The sequence below is a fragment of the Rousettus aegyptiacus genome, unplaced genomic scaffold, assembly GCF_014176215.1.
Source record: "Rousettus aegyptiacus isolate mRouAeg1 unplaced genomic scaffold, mRouAeg1.p scaffold_m13_p_6, whole genome shotgun sequence".
NCBI lineage: Eukaryota > Metazoa > Chordata > Mammalia > Chiroptera > Pteropodidae > Rousettus > Rousettus aegyptiacus.
In genome coordinates, this window is record NW_023416309.1 from 21,730,055 (window position 1) to 21,744,423 (window position 14,369).

General features: G+C 37.4%; 1 pseudogene; it reads right to left on the reverse strand.

Moving 5' to 3' along the window:
- Positions 1-13,890: 13,890 nt before the first annotated feature.
- On the reverse strand, positions 13,891-14,004 carry LOC118604110 (annotated as a pseudogene).
- Positions 14,005-14,369: the final 365 nt, after the last annotated feature.

Consider the following 14,369-nt stretch of genomic DNA (forward strand, 5'->3'; position numbering starts at 1 on the left):
CTTGGCCCGTGGCTCACCTCATGGAAGAAGAGAAGCGACTGGATACTGTGTCCTCCCTCGTAAGCCTCTGCTGAACCTAAGGAGCAGGACTGGAAGAGGGGATGAGAGGGTAGAGAAACAAGCACAGCATGACCTGAGCAAATATGAAGACCCAAGGAAAAAAACCACATGTTGAAATATCTCTTGGCAGGATGCCCGTAAAATCTTTGACCTTGAAGGATTCGAGGATTACCAAATCCAAATTTACCTCTTAAATTCTTATCCACTCATCTGAGACAGGTAAGTAGTCTCCAAAGACTCCATATTCCCTTTCTTTTGGGGACAATTTTAGGATATATAAATTGAGGACCAATTTTCCTAGGTGGAGAGTTGAGAGATCATACAGTTATAGTACAAAAGCAGAGTCTTGCTGTCAGAGAGCTCTCGGGGACACAGCTTGAAGCCCTTTGTTGCATCATAGAATGAGTTGTACTTCCAAAATAATTGGATAGGCAACCAATACCAGCTATGCTCTGAGGCCACCTGGATGGCCTGAGGTGTCCACATACCTTCACAGTGATGCCAACTCAGTGGAACATGCCCTTTTCCCCACTGGCACAGGGACTCCCAAGGTTGAGAATAAACTTTTAGGTGTCACTGTGTAGGACTGCACAAATCCTGCTCCTCTTGGGTCTTTATTCTCCTTACTCTGAAATGAGAAGTTTAACAAGATTAGAGCTTCCAGCTATGCTTTGCAGAATCTAGAGAATCCTGGGGTACAGGCCCTTTGGTCTGTCTCATAGGTGTCCACCAAATATTTTGTTTAAACAAAGAGCCCAAGACTCAAAACATGTCAGAAAATGACTAGATCAGATGATACCTGCTGTGGTATCATTTATTCCCTCATTCGACAAATATTTGTTAAACACTCGCTATGTGCCAGGTACTAATGTCGAGAAAGAAAAAAAAAAACAGATTTACTTGTGCAATATAAACTATAATTTAAAATCAGGAGGTATTTGGTTTTCTATCATAGATTTGACCTTGGACACAGAGACCACATCCTTATCCCCAGTCGAGCACCAGGACATTTACTTTTGCACACATTTCGCTTGCTGTGTTTTGGTTGTTTCACTTCCTTGTGAGAACTTGAATCTTGATTGGTGAATATATGGTGTTCACAGAGTCCTAAAGTGTTAAAGGAACATGATTTTCCAAGCCAGGAATTAAGACAATTGAGCTGACAAAAGAGGCTTTTTAAAAAATGATTTGTCTATTTATAGGAAAATTCTTCTGAAAGATGTAAAAATATTGTTTCATAAATCTTACTTGACAGATATTTTTATTGAAAAGAATAAGATATCATGGAAAGAAATACCAAATTTGTCATAATCATTCAGTTAACATATTATTTGTGTGGTCTTTTTCATCATTTGTCCACTCCCAGGTATTTGGAAAAAAAAAGAACCTGAGATTGATTGAGGGCCTGCTCTGTGACCACTATTTCTCTGGGCATATTCACATGTGTCTCTTGCCTCACTTAATCACTTAATCTTCAGAGCAATCCTGCAAGAGCTATTTACCAATTTTTTGAGATAACGAAACTGAAGCTTAATATTTTTCTGAAGTTCATGAAGTAAGAAGTCCACATTTGAAATCCACAGCTGTCTGATCCTAAAGCCTGTCTGTATTTTTTCTACTACCTAGTGCAACCTCCCCACTTGCTCAATATTATTTGTTGTCAGTTCTTTACAATCACCTTTGGGCACATCTCTGAGTAATCATTAGGAAGACCAAGTGATATTTTATCATTTCAAAGGTCACTAGTGGCTTCTTTAAATCTCTTTCAGCAGTGAAGGGACAGCGTGTACATTTCCTGATTTAGGACTCATGAATACCAATATTCTAGGCACCAAATATCTTCTGCTTTGTAGATCATTTTACCTTGTCCCATTTGGCTACCAAGTTCACCTTACATTGAGGACACAAAGTCTTTTAAAAGTAGGATTTCATAATGAAGCAGTTAAAGGTTGGCAAAAAATAAAATAAAATAAAATAATTTTTCCCTCTAGATTATCCCCTTCAGGACTTTTTGTATCCAAATAAATCAGGGATAATTGATGACTAATTTTACTAGTTTTATGTCCTCAAGGTCTTCATAATTAAAATCGTTTATATATAATTTCCTTGAAAACAGATTTAAAATTCCACATTATTATTATTATCACCAATAATTTGGTGATTATTATCGACACCGATAATAAGAGAAATTTTATTTTATTAGAGAAATTTTATTTTGTAAAGCAAAATAGATGTCTCCCTTCAAAATTCATATACAAGTACACATACCCACTTCTGGCTTCCAACGCCAACAATTTCTATTTTCCACCTAAACATTGTCACATCCTGTCCTTTCCCTTTTCCAGTTTTGGAAATCAGACTGTAAAAATCAATGGCAAATATACAGAATAATCAAAACAATATTGAAAAAGAACAAAGTTGGAAGACTTACATTTCCCAATTTAAAAATGTGCTACAAAACTACAGTAATCAAGACAGTGTGGTGCTAGCATAGCTACAGATACAGAGATCAATGAAATAGAATTGGAAGTCCAGAAACAAACTCTTATATTTATAGTCAATTGATTTTTGACAAGAGTACCAAAACAATTCAATGGAGGAAAAATAGTCCTTTCAGCAAATGGTTGCTGGATTAACTGTATATCCACTGCAAAAGTATAAAGTTGGATGCCTACCTCACAATTACATAGAAATTAACTTAAAGCAGATCATAGACCTAAATGTAAGAGCTAAAACTATAAAACTCTTAGAAGAAAACATAAGAGTAAATCTTTGTGACCCTGAATTTAGGTAATTGTTTCTAAAAGCACAAGAAATAAAAACGAACAAACAAACAAATAAATAAATTCATTAGATTTAACTTAAAGTTAAAACCTTTTTCCTTCAAAAGACACCATCAAGAAAATGAAAAGACAACCACAAAATAAATGAAAATATTTACAAATCAAGGACATTGACAAGGAACTTTCATCCAGAATATGTAAAGAAGTCTTACAAATAAACAATAAAAGAAAAATAATCCAATGTGAAAATGAGCAAAGGATTTAAATAGACATTTCTCCAAAGATAAACAAATGGCTAATAAGCACATGAAAGGACATCATTAACATCAGTGAAATGAAAATAAAAACAACAAAATACACCTTAGCACCCACTAGGATGGCTAAAATTGAGCAACAACAAAAACATATAATAAGGGTTGGTAAAGGATGTAGAAATTTCAAGATTCTCACAAATAGCCATGAGATTATAAACTGGTCATCCACTTTGGAAAACGGTTTGGCAGTTCTTTAGATTATGAAATTGGGTTACCACATCACCCAATGATTCCACTTTTAGGTATATACCCAAGAGAACTGAAAACATATCCACACATAAACATGTAGAAGAATGTTCATAGCAGCATAATTCAGAATATCACAAAGTTGAAACGATCCAAATGTCCATCAGCTAAGGAATGCATAAAAAAAGGTGGTACGTCCATACAATGTAATGTTATTTGGCAATAAAAAGAATGAAGTTATGGTACATTATGACCACAACATATAGCTATAACATGGGTGAACCTCAAAAACATTGTACCAAGTGAAAGAATTATATATTGTATAATTCCATTTTTATGAAATATCCAGATTCATGAAAACAGAAAATTTATTAGTGGTCGCCAGGGGCTGGGAGTAGAGGGTAAGGAGAGTGACTGCTAATGGATATGGGGTTTCTTTTTGGAGTTTGAAATTAGGTGGTGGTGACGATTGCACAATTTTGTGAATATACTAAAAACCACCAAATCACTGAATTGTATACTCTTCAAGGTGAATTTCATGGTACGTTAATTATATATCTCAGAAAGTTTTTTTAAAAATTAATAGTAACATTGTATAACAAAAATCGCAGAGGCAGAGATGCCACTGCCCAGTCTTATCTGTTTTGTCATCTTCCTGGGCACATGGCTGAAGGATTTTCTCCAAACTCCCTTGTAGCTACCTGTGGCCAAGTAACTAACTGGGTTCCACCCAGTAAAATATGAACCTAAATGATCACACCACTTCTAGGCCTAGCTTATAAAAATTCTCTAATGAAGAAATCTCCATGGAAAGAGAGGTGGTAGAGCCACAACATTGATGAAGCCTGAGTTCCTGAAGAACTGCATGGAAGTCATAGTTTAATTACTTGCACTAAACTATAACATGAGTAAGACAAATTTTTATTGTCTTGGCTACTGAAATTTGGAGGTTGGTTGTTGTAATAACACTTTGCTTGCACTAATAAGCAGAACAAGTATGAAATTATGGCTCAGGATCTTTGAAAATTTTCTTAAGAACAATTTATCATTTTTAACTGATAAAGTTAACCTTATAGAAGTTGAAATATTATTTCAAGGTTCGATATTAATCTTGGGAATCTTATATTCAAACATAATCAAATTTGTCTGCAAAGCAGTTGGATAACAATAACAAAATGATTTCAATGTCTCTAGTAGTAGTGTATAAATATAAAAACTTTCAATATTTTATAATATCAACTTCCATACCAACTGGAGGAACTTCATATGTGTTTTCATATAATTCCTTCAAGCTTATGCTATTGGTGTCTATGCTCACCAATGTTATGCTGCAGTTATTTGATAATTTTCAAAAAGTATTCTTAGAGCCTATATGGTTTGCACCTCTAAATTAGTATTTATAATGTTATATGACCACACTAATAATTTTATCAATAGGTGTTATATGGCTCATAATAGAAAACAAACAAATATATAACCATCAGTTACTTGTCTAACCTGGCAGTATGCCAAGGTCAAAGACTTTTATATTAACTCTAGCATTAACTTTAAAAAACAGCTTTACTGAGGTATTATTATATAATTCCATTTATATGAAACAACCATGAAATTCATCTATTATAAGTGTACAATTAGTACATTTGCAGAGTCGTTCAGTTTTAGAACATTTCCATCACCCAAAAGGGATCCTTCATTTCTGTTGGCAGTCAACCTCCATTCTCTCCTCAGCCCCAGGCAACCACTAATCTCCCTTCTTTATTTGTAAACTTGTATTTGCTGAAAATTTCATATTAATGAGAGTATACAATTTATAACCTTTGCACCTGGTTTCTTTTAGTTAGCATAATTTTTGAGGTTCATCTATGTCGTAGCATATAATAATAGTTCCTTTTTATTGCTCAGTAGTATGCTATTGTAGAATGCACCAGAGTTTGTTTATACATTCACCAGTTGAAGGTCATTTGGATTTTTCCTGGTTTTAGTGATTATGAACAAGCTGTTATAAACATTTGTGTACAAGTTTTGTATGAACACAACTTTTTATTTTCTTTGGGTAAATGCATAGATGTAGGATTGTTGGGTAGAACAGTAAACTTATGTTTAAACTTATTTTTAAAAAACCTGCTGAAATGTTTTCTAAATTGGCAGTCGCAGAAATGTATGCATTTCAGTTGTTCTGTATCCTTATCAGTACTTGTTTTTTTCTGGGCTTAAAAAAAAACTGTTAATGGATATGTAGTAGTATCTCATTGTGGTTTTAATTTTCATGTTGCTAATGACTAAATTAATATTGAGCATCTTTTTATTTGCTTGTTTGCTATACATATATTTTCTTTTGTAAAATGTCTATTCAAATCTTGTCTATGTTTTTCTTTGGGTTGTTCATCTTGATATTGAGCTGCAAGTGTTCTTTATATGTTCTTGATAGAAGCTCCTTATCAGATGACTGGCATTTTCCCCTCGGAGTCTGTGGTTATCTTTTCCATTTTATTAATAGTGTCTTTTGAAGTACAAAAGATTTTAACTTCGATGAAGTCCTGTTTGCCAGTTATTTCTCCTATGGGTCATACTTTTGGTGTCATATTTTAAAACTCTGCTTAACTCAAGATCATAAAGACTTTCTCCTAAGTTTTATTCTAAAAGTTTTATCATTTTGCTCTTACATTCAGCTATTTGAATTAATTTTTTTTTGTTTGGTGTGAAATTAGGGCCAAAATTTATCTTTGTCTATGTGCATATCTAGTTGTTCCAGCACAAATTGTTGAGAAGACAATTCCCTCCCCTCATTTAATTGCCCTGGTACCTTTGTTGAAAATCAATTGACCAAAAATGTAAGGATCTGTTTCTGGATTCTCAATTCTGTTTCATTGATCTAAATGTCTGTGCTTATGCCAATACCCTAGTGTTAATTTTTAAAACATGATGTACTATGACCAGGGCAACTTTTTTATACTAACAGTAAACTAAATATATCACCACTGTGAGTCACAGTGTTTTGTCCTGTATCTTGAGCTTCTGGAACAATGGTGTCTTTTCATTATTCATATTGATTTGAAGTTAGTTTGGAGCAAGGTGGAAGTTAAAGGTGCAGTCTGAATATCTGGAGCCATAACTGTGTCTTATAGAATGATATGTGATTTGCTATAAAATGCATTTGAAAAGACATATGTGTAATAAATTTCTTCAATTTAGCACTCCAAGCTACAGGGCTAACAGCTAGCTTGTGTTATCTAATATACTATAGGAAGTATTATCTAATTTCCACTCTGAGTGACATTTACATCACTATCACTGTATATTATTGAATCTAAGATGCCATTAATTATAAAATGCACAATTATTTTATGTACATTTAGAAAGGAAAAAAATGCTTTCAATTACAATATACAATGCCACTGACTGAAAAAGATGCATCTAGTTTCAGAAGTATATAATTCTAAATAAATATGCATCTTAAAATTGACGAAATGTAGTAGAGCAGATGCAAGATCTTACTTTTGAATTGTCGTATTTCTTCCACAAGGGGTATTTCTATTGAAGGATCTCTTTAAAACTGTATTTTTTCTCTTTTGCTTTGTATACTTTTTTTTATAGTAAAGCTAAATTCTATAGTTATTTCAGTGATTTTAATGTATTTTGAATGACTTTGAAGTGGGAGATTGCATCTAGACAGTTTTAGACACATGGTGTGTTTGTCTCCATGAATCATTACTATTTCTTCAGCCAGTGGGCATCCCATCTTTTGAATCCATGTGCATCCTTGTTGTAATGCCCACCAGTTTGTGTTATTTTGAAACTCTTTACCAAACATTGAAACTTCTGGAATATAAATCAGTGATTTATAGAAGTCCTGGGACAGTAGAAATCTGGACAGTCCTAGAAAACTCAGAATGTCAACTCCCTATACCACCAGCATTAGTCACTGGCGAGACTGCTGAGAAGCCACAAGGTCAACCCTCCATGGAATGTACATTCCAAAGTGGAAGAATTGCCAGATGTGAGCAGATCTTCATCATTTTCTCCAGAAATGAATTCCTACCATGGGGCTGAGGCTACACATGGGCAGTCTGAGCAGCTGCTTCTGCAGGGTCATCCCTGTAGCATTGAAACTACCCTCACTTGTCCCAAATCTCTCACTTGCTGACCTGCCCCAATGCCTTGGTATTATCTCTTTGAGGTGAGGTCCTACCTCTATAGAGTTTCCATCTATGGGGAGATGATACCTATTAGATATCACTGTTTGTTTCTAGCCTGGAGGAAAGCAAGATCTTGAAGGAGAAAGGTAGGGATTTGGGGCACCAGGTACTCTGGGTTTTTCTGCTTATAAGAAAGCTGAGACATGCTTAGGCAAACTTAGAAAAAAGAGGGGCTACTGGAGAGCAGTTATTAGAAGAAAATCAGGATTGAATCAGAAATTTCAAAGCTCTTTAGAGCCTGATGTTGCTCTAGAGAATACCTTAGGACTGCTGTCTCCTGGTCTGCAGAGTCTCCTTTTCATGTTGAGTCTGCTTCTCCCTGCATATCTGCTCCATTCTACTCTCACCATGGACAAAGTAATCTTTAATATACTTTAAAATCCAAATTCTCAATGAGCCAAAGTGCTTGTCCTAGCTAATTATATCCATCCAGTTAGCTACAGCCTTTTTCACCTGGCCACCTACTGGGCCATGTGAATGCCATGCATGCATGGGCTACTCTTGGACCAGATGGTGCCTTGGACTGATCAGTAGCCAACCCATGGTCCCTTCTTGCCCAAGGCTACTTCCCTTTATATGGGGGCTGACAGTGGGCCAGTTCCAGCTAGAAGCAAATATGGAACGCGGTGGTCACTCTGTCCGGAACTGGCACTATCAGAGAGATTGAAGGGGGCAGTAGAAAATGCTGATAATATCCAGGGAAAGGGAGCGGAAGGGCACCACAGACAAACTTCGTCTCTGAGGTCCTATACATAAAAGTGTTTTGCATCACATTGCTCTGAAGACTACTACTCAAGAGTAAGGTGTTTTCACTAGCGTGCAATTTTGCCTTTGATAACCCATAACGGCTTGTGTAAACAACAGTTTTTCCTATGACGGATAAACAAATAGTGTCTTAGCCGGGTTTCTCCCCAAAAGTGATTTATTTGTGATGTGATTAAAGGGAGCAGATGAATTCTTTCAGAAGTTGGCTTCTGCTATGGGCAACTGGTGTTTGATCCCTACAGGACACTTTGAGGAACCTTTTAAAATGTGGCCTCGGAACCATCTGCATGGAAGGAGAGAAGGAGAATGCATTTATACATTGAATCCCATCCCCTATTTGTCAAGATGGCTCCACATTTCCATGTTACCTATATATGAGTGCAGAACTGCTTCCAGTGAACTGTCTACCTTCAGGTCAGAAGGTCAAAAAGACAATAGGAAGTAGAACCCAGAGCTGTTTAACTGCACAGCTGGCAGGAAGCTGGTCCAAGCCTTTAAGATCTAGTTTCTGCTATCGTGCCTGGAGTAAGAGGTGGAATCACAGAGGTTTTAAACTACATAAGAGGCCTCCGACACACCTAGTTATGATCAACTATATGAGTGAAACTCTCTGAGGAAGGAAATTCATTTTCAATTTGTCCAGAGTGTTTCATTCCATTTGTCATGCAGAGATTTCACCCATGTCAATTTCCTTCACTGCCCAAGGAAGACAACTCAAAAATACAAACACAGACTTCAGTTGTCTATTCCTCAAGTAATTTGGTCTCTCTCTTAGGAACTGCTCTCCTCACCTCCCTTATTCCCTCCATACATACACACGTCGGAGGACCCACTACCTGGGCCACTACGGTACTGCACAACTCCAAAAGATGCATTGCCATCCTAATCCATGAAATTCTGCAGGGCCATAGGGCTATATGCAGTGGCTCTACTCACTATTTCTTCTGGATTTTCCCACTGACCATATAGGAGAATTCACTTTCAAATCAAAAATCACTATCAAGAAGTATAATGTCCCATCATTGCTACTGTGTCCTTTTATTAAAATGCTCTCAACCTTATGAAAACGTGAACCTCCGTCAATGGGAAGCAATTTAACCTGTCATTAGTCATTTTCACTTCAGTGAAGAGGAGAATCAAGTTCTTAATGAGAGTGAGAGTGGGGAAGGGAATGAAGGAGGGTAACTGAACACTGGAAGAGGAGGGGTAAATGGTGTGAGGCTGGAAGTTTCCAAAGACAAACCTTAGTTGCTTCATGGTTTGAGCTGGGGCTGACCTTTCCCAAGCTGGTTTGAATCTGGTTCGTTGTAGACAGAGCAGTACAATTCCTGCAACTTGGCATAAGTCACATTGCTTCATCCATGCCTTTGTGAAATCTTCAGAAGCTACACATCATGAGAATTTCAAAGCTAAGGGTTATCTCTGCAAACACTTCCCAAGGCAGACTTTGAGCGTGATCAGACAGGAAGACGGGAATACTTACGGTGCATCAAAGCCATCTATGGACTCTTAGATTTCCCCAAGGTGTTTACAGCCTAAGATCATAAAATTAATACATATTCAGAGAAGAGTCCAAGACTGGTTTGGATCAATTAGGATATAAGAGCAATGTTTGAGAAATCAGAAAGATTATCTTAGAACCTAAAGCAATGTTGAGTTGGGAAACCATGGGCCAAATCTGACCTGCTGCCTGTTTTTGTAAAAAAGTTTTATTGGCACACAACCAGACCCATTCATTTATGTTTTGTCAGTCACTACTTTCATGCTACAGTGGCACAATTGAGTAGCTCTGACAGAGAACACGTGGCTTGCAAAGACTACAATATTTACTCTCTAGTCCTTTACAGAATAAATTTTTCAACTCCTGGATAATTTTAACCTCCATATGTGCTGATACTCCTGCTTTAAGTCTTTTTGCAAGGCAGATTTGCCATGGAAAACCCCACTGAGGCACCACTTCTTGAATATCCAACTAAGTTATCCTAGAACAATAGGATGGAGTGTTCGGGTACACACTGACTCAACCTCCCCAGTTGAGGACCTTTTACTGAAGGGGCAGCCGCAATCCATCCACCAGCGGACAGACCCAGAGCATCAGCAGAGTGCCAGACACAAAGCAGGTAATGGGAACATAAAGATGAACACAACATTTTGGGCTCATGTCCTGTGTCAGGGATACCTACAGAGGCCACACAAGGCAGTCGTTGCCTGTGGCCTAGTCTTTCTTTTCTCTCTCTATTTCTTTTTTTCTCTTTTTTTTTTCATTTTTCTCTTCCTCTTGTCTCCCCTTGACTCTCCTTGCCTTGACTTTCTTTCGTCCTCCCTGTTGCCCACATCACAGGCCTGCCAGTGCCACCCAGTGGCTCTGACAGGCATTACTCAAATTGCTGACAGCCCTTAAACTGGAAATGACCACCAGGATGTCAGTGCAAGACAGTAATTAGGGATCTGGAGACAATTAGAAGATTCTAGGGAATCTTCTACGCTGACTGCTGAAAGCATTAATATTAACTTTAGTATAAATGAAGGAACGCAAAGTACGTTTGTTAAGGAAAAGAGATCAGGAGAGCCTTAGATAATTAAGAGGTTACTGCCTACTGCTCTGAGCAGAAATTGCATTTGAATTGTTTCAGGGATGTTACTTAGATGGTATATGATATGCATGTAATAAAATGTACAATGATGGATTTATTACTGTAACCAGTTTGTTAAGCCATCTTACTCTTATGTCTTACTAATATGAAACAATAGTATTTTTTCCCAGTTGCTGCAATTAACTATCCTCTCTTTAATTCTACTCCCTGACCTTTAATGACATCTTAGGTGAATCCAGTGTGGTCAAGGGAATTGCCTCTCACATAGATGCTGTCCTGCAAGATTTCATTAGCAAGCCCCGCAAATTCCTGCAGGGCTGACCTAAGACGCTTGTTGATTCTCTCTCTTTCTCGCCAGGCTTATGCCTGTAAGGAGTGGACTGCATGGTGGGGTGGGGGTGTGGGGAATGGCTGTGGTTAACTATGGTAGGGAGGGTTTTACAGACATTTAGCAAGTTGATTGGGGAAAATGTCTGGCTCCAATTTTTGGCCACCGTCTCTAGAAGAAAGTGTACTGAATACCTGCTGTTTGGGACAATTCTGCGACAATAGGAAATGTCCCACTCAACATCCTGCTATATGATGTTGGCAGCCCATTGAGTCCTGGCCTTGGGACAAACAGCCTTGCTCTGTGCCCAGGTGAATTTGCATTAGTGTGAGGGAGGCTGCAGCAACAGGCCACTGAAGTTAGGCTTGGGCCACCCTGCCTTTCTAAGGGTCCACTTTTGGATACTGGCTATTGTAAAGAAATACTTATACTGTGACTATAATTTTCTCACCAGCCAAAATTGTCCTTTATTTTGGAGGAATCTGAGTCTCAGAATTCTAACCCAGGAGGCCATCAGACTTGTCCAGGGTCAAATAGAGGTTCTGGCCCTAGCCTATTAAGTGTAAGAAGGTAGGAGAAGAGACTTCTTTCTCTATTATCATTACTGCTAGGGCTAACTGCCCATCTGGAAGAAAAGTAGAATACAGTGGTATTTGAAAGATTCTTCTGTCCTAAACTATCTCTCCTACTCAGGTGCCCTAGGGTCTAAAATTCTACCATGAGAAATTCATTCTTTTGGATAAAGCATTGCCCTTTCCACTGTGACTTCTCTTAAAATAAAAACACCCTAAGGGGTGTTGTCCATGAAGTCACTAACCAATTATGTGTATGTCTTCTAAGTTGAACAGCTTAGTCCTTTAGAGTCTTCTCTGAAATTATCGTTTGCATTCATTTTAACACTTAAACTCAACAATGAAATTATCGGTCATGAATGCAACATTTTAAATTCTTAAAATCTAGTACTTTTAAAAGATGACAGAAACATGAAAGTTGGTTGTGGCTTGTGCTTTTCAACTTGGAGTCTCCACCAAAAATATTGAAGCATTCCCAACTCGGTGGCATGATTTCAATACGAGTCACCCAGACTCAGCTCCAAGGAAGAATGAAGAGAGGATAGCAGAGGAGAGGGAAGAAGCAAAGGAAGCGTGCTTTTCTCTGCATTTGTGGATTTTTCCATTAAGAAATGATAAGAGTGCCCACCATTTACACTTGGCTGCCTTATGGTGGATTATACCCAACCACTCATGCAATAAATAATACACACTGTTATTCATGACCCATAAACTGTCCTTGTACCATTTTTTTGTTGGTCCTGTAGCTGTTACCTAGACTGTCTTTGCACTAGTCTCCTTCTTTCCAAATGTTACCTTTTCTTCAAATCCTGCTAAATTTCTCCTCTAGACTTCTCTAGCCACACAGGTATCCTCCTTCTCCTAAATTCAAAACTTTATTTGGCCAGATCTCTTGGCATTTGAGCCTTTATTACACTGTGACTTCTCAAATGCATTGCTTTGCTACTTAGCCCACCCGGATGTATATCTTGTTTTTCCAATAACATGGAAGTTCGACAGCTTTGGAATCCCCACAGTGTCAGGAACAGTGCTCTATAATTGACAGTTGCTCAATTCTCTGTTAAATGAGTTAATTAAAGGCAACAAATAGACTTTTGGTTAGATAAAAAGTCACATATACATTTCGAGGTCTCTGTTCTTTGGCTGCTCACAAAGGGGAGATTTTATTGAACAAACTGATAATATTTGGCAGCTAAAACATGATACCTCGGTCTCTTTAGAATTAAGGAAGTAATACAACCGAACGTTTCCAAAATGCTCAGCTTACATAAGGCATTAATTCCACATGCCATCATAATATAGTTTTGCTATCTGTATTTGAAGTGTATGGCAATGATGGTTGAGAGGAGAAGGGGCCAGGGTAGTCTCTCAGCTAGACAGGAGGGAAGGAAGCATTCATGAAACATGGTCTGTGATTGAGCTTATTAGGAAATACTTCAGGTAGGAAAGTGAGTATCAATTAGAAATATACTATAACTAAAAAGCTCACCATTAGGATTAACCTCTGGTTCAGAATTAGGTTAAACCATATAAAACTGCTGATCTTTGGCTATTTTTAAACTACGAAACAATTTTTATGATTCATCTTAATATTAACCTCCATAAAGTTGAATGCAGTTTTCCTTTCCTTCCTGGATGTGTCACCATTATGGTTCGAATTCCATTTGGTTTAAACATTTTCTTACGATGGCAAACCATAAAATTGTATAAAATTGATAAAATGCCTTAAATTTTCCCATATAAGGTGTCTATCCATTTAGAAAGTCTTTGTTCTTTTAAGTGTCTATCTATTTAGAAATCCTTTCTCAGTATACCCTGCTCCTCCAAACACATTTGAAACCATCCTCCATCGTGATGAAACATAAGGCTATTTTAAATAGGAAAAGCTATTTTTAATAAACTTTCTTCCCGATTCTTCCTTTCTATCACGGTTAATTGTTTTTAGTGGAGGAGTTTGCTCTATTCTGTTTTCTTTCTTTTTTCTTTTTCTTTCTTTCTTTCTTTTTTTTTTTAGGTGAGGTAACCCTTGTTTGACTTCACAGATTGCGAAGACCTTGTCAACTTACAATCTCTTATTTTTCTATTTTTTCTACACCTACAGCACCGGGTCTTCCTAGGTGGCCTCCCACCCAAGTACTAACCAGGCCTGACCCTGCTTCTGAGATCAGACGAGATCAGACTTGTTCAGGATAGCATGGCTGTAGATGCTATAATCTGTTTTCTGTAGTTGATTTTTGTTTCTATTGTTTTTCAAGAGGATTGTGGGCCTTCTTTCTACCCACTCCCTCTTTCCTGCCATGCTCACCATTATTACTTTATTTACCTTCTGTCTCCTCCTTCTAACTGCAATTGAAGGTAATATTTACTCATCTTTTTGTTGCTAAGTGAGATAGCAATGACCCAACAGCACCAAAGAAATGTAATACTGGAATTTGTTTCCTTAGCAACTGCACCATGGAAGAATTTGTCAGCCCTAGAGCAAATATCCATGGCTTTGATGATTGGTCATCAAGCTCAGAATGAGGCGTTTTGAATTCTAATCTTAGCTATGACAATGACTCCTGGAATACT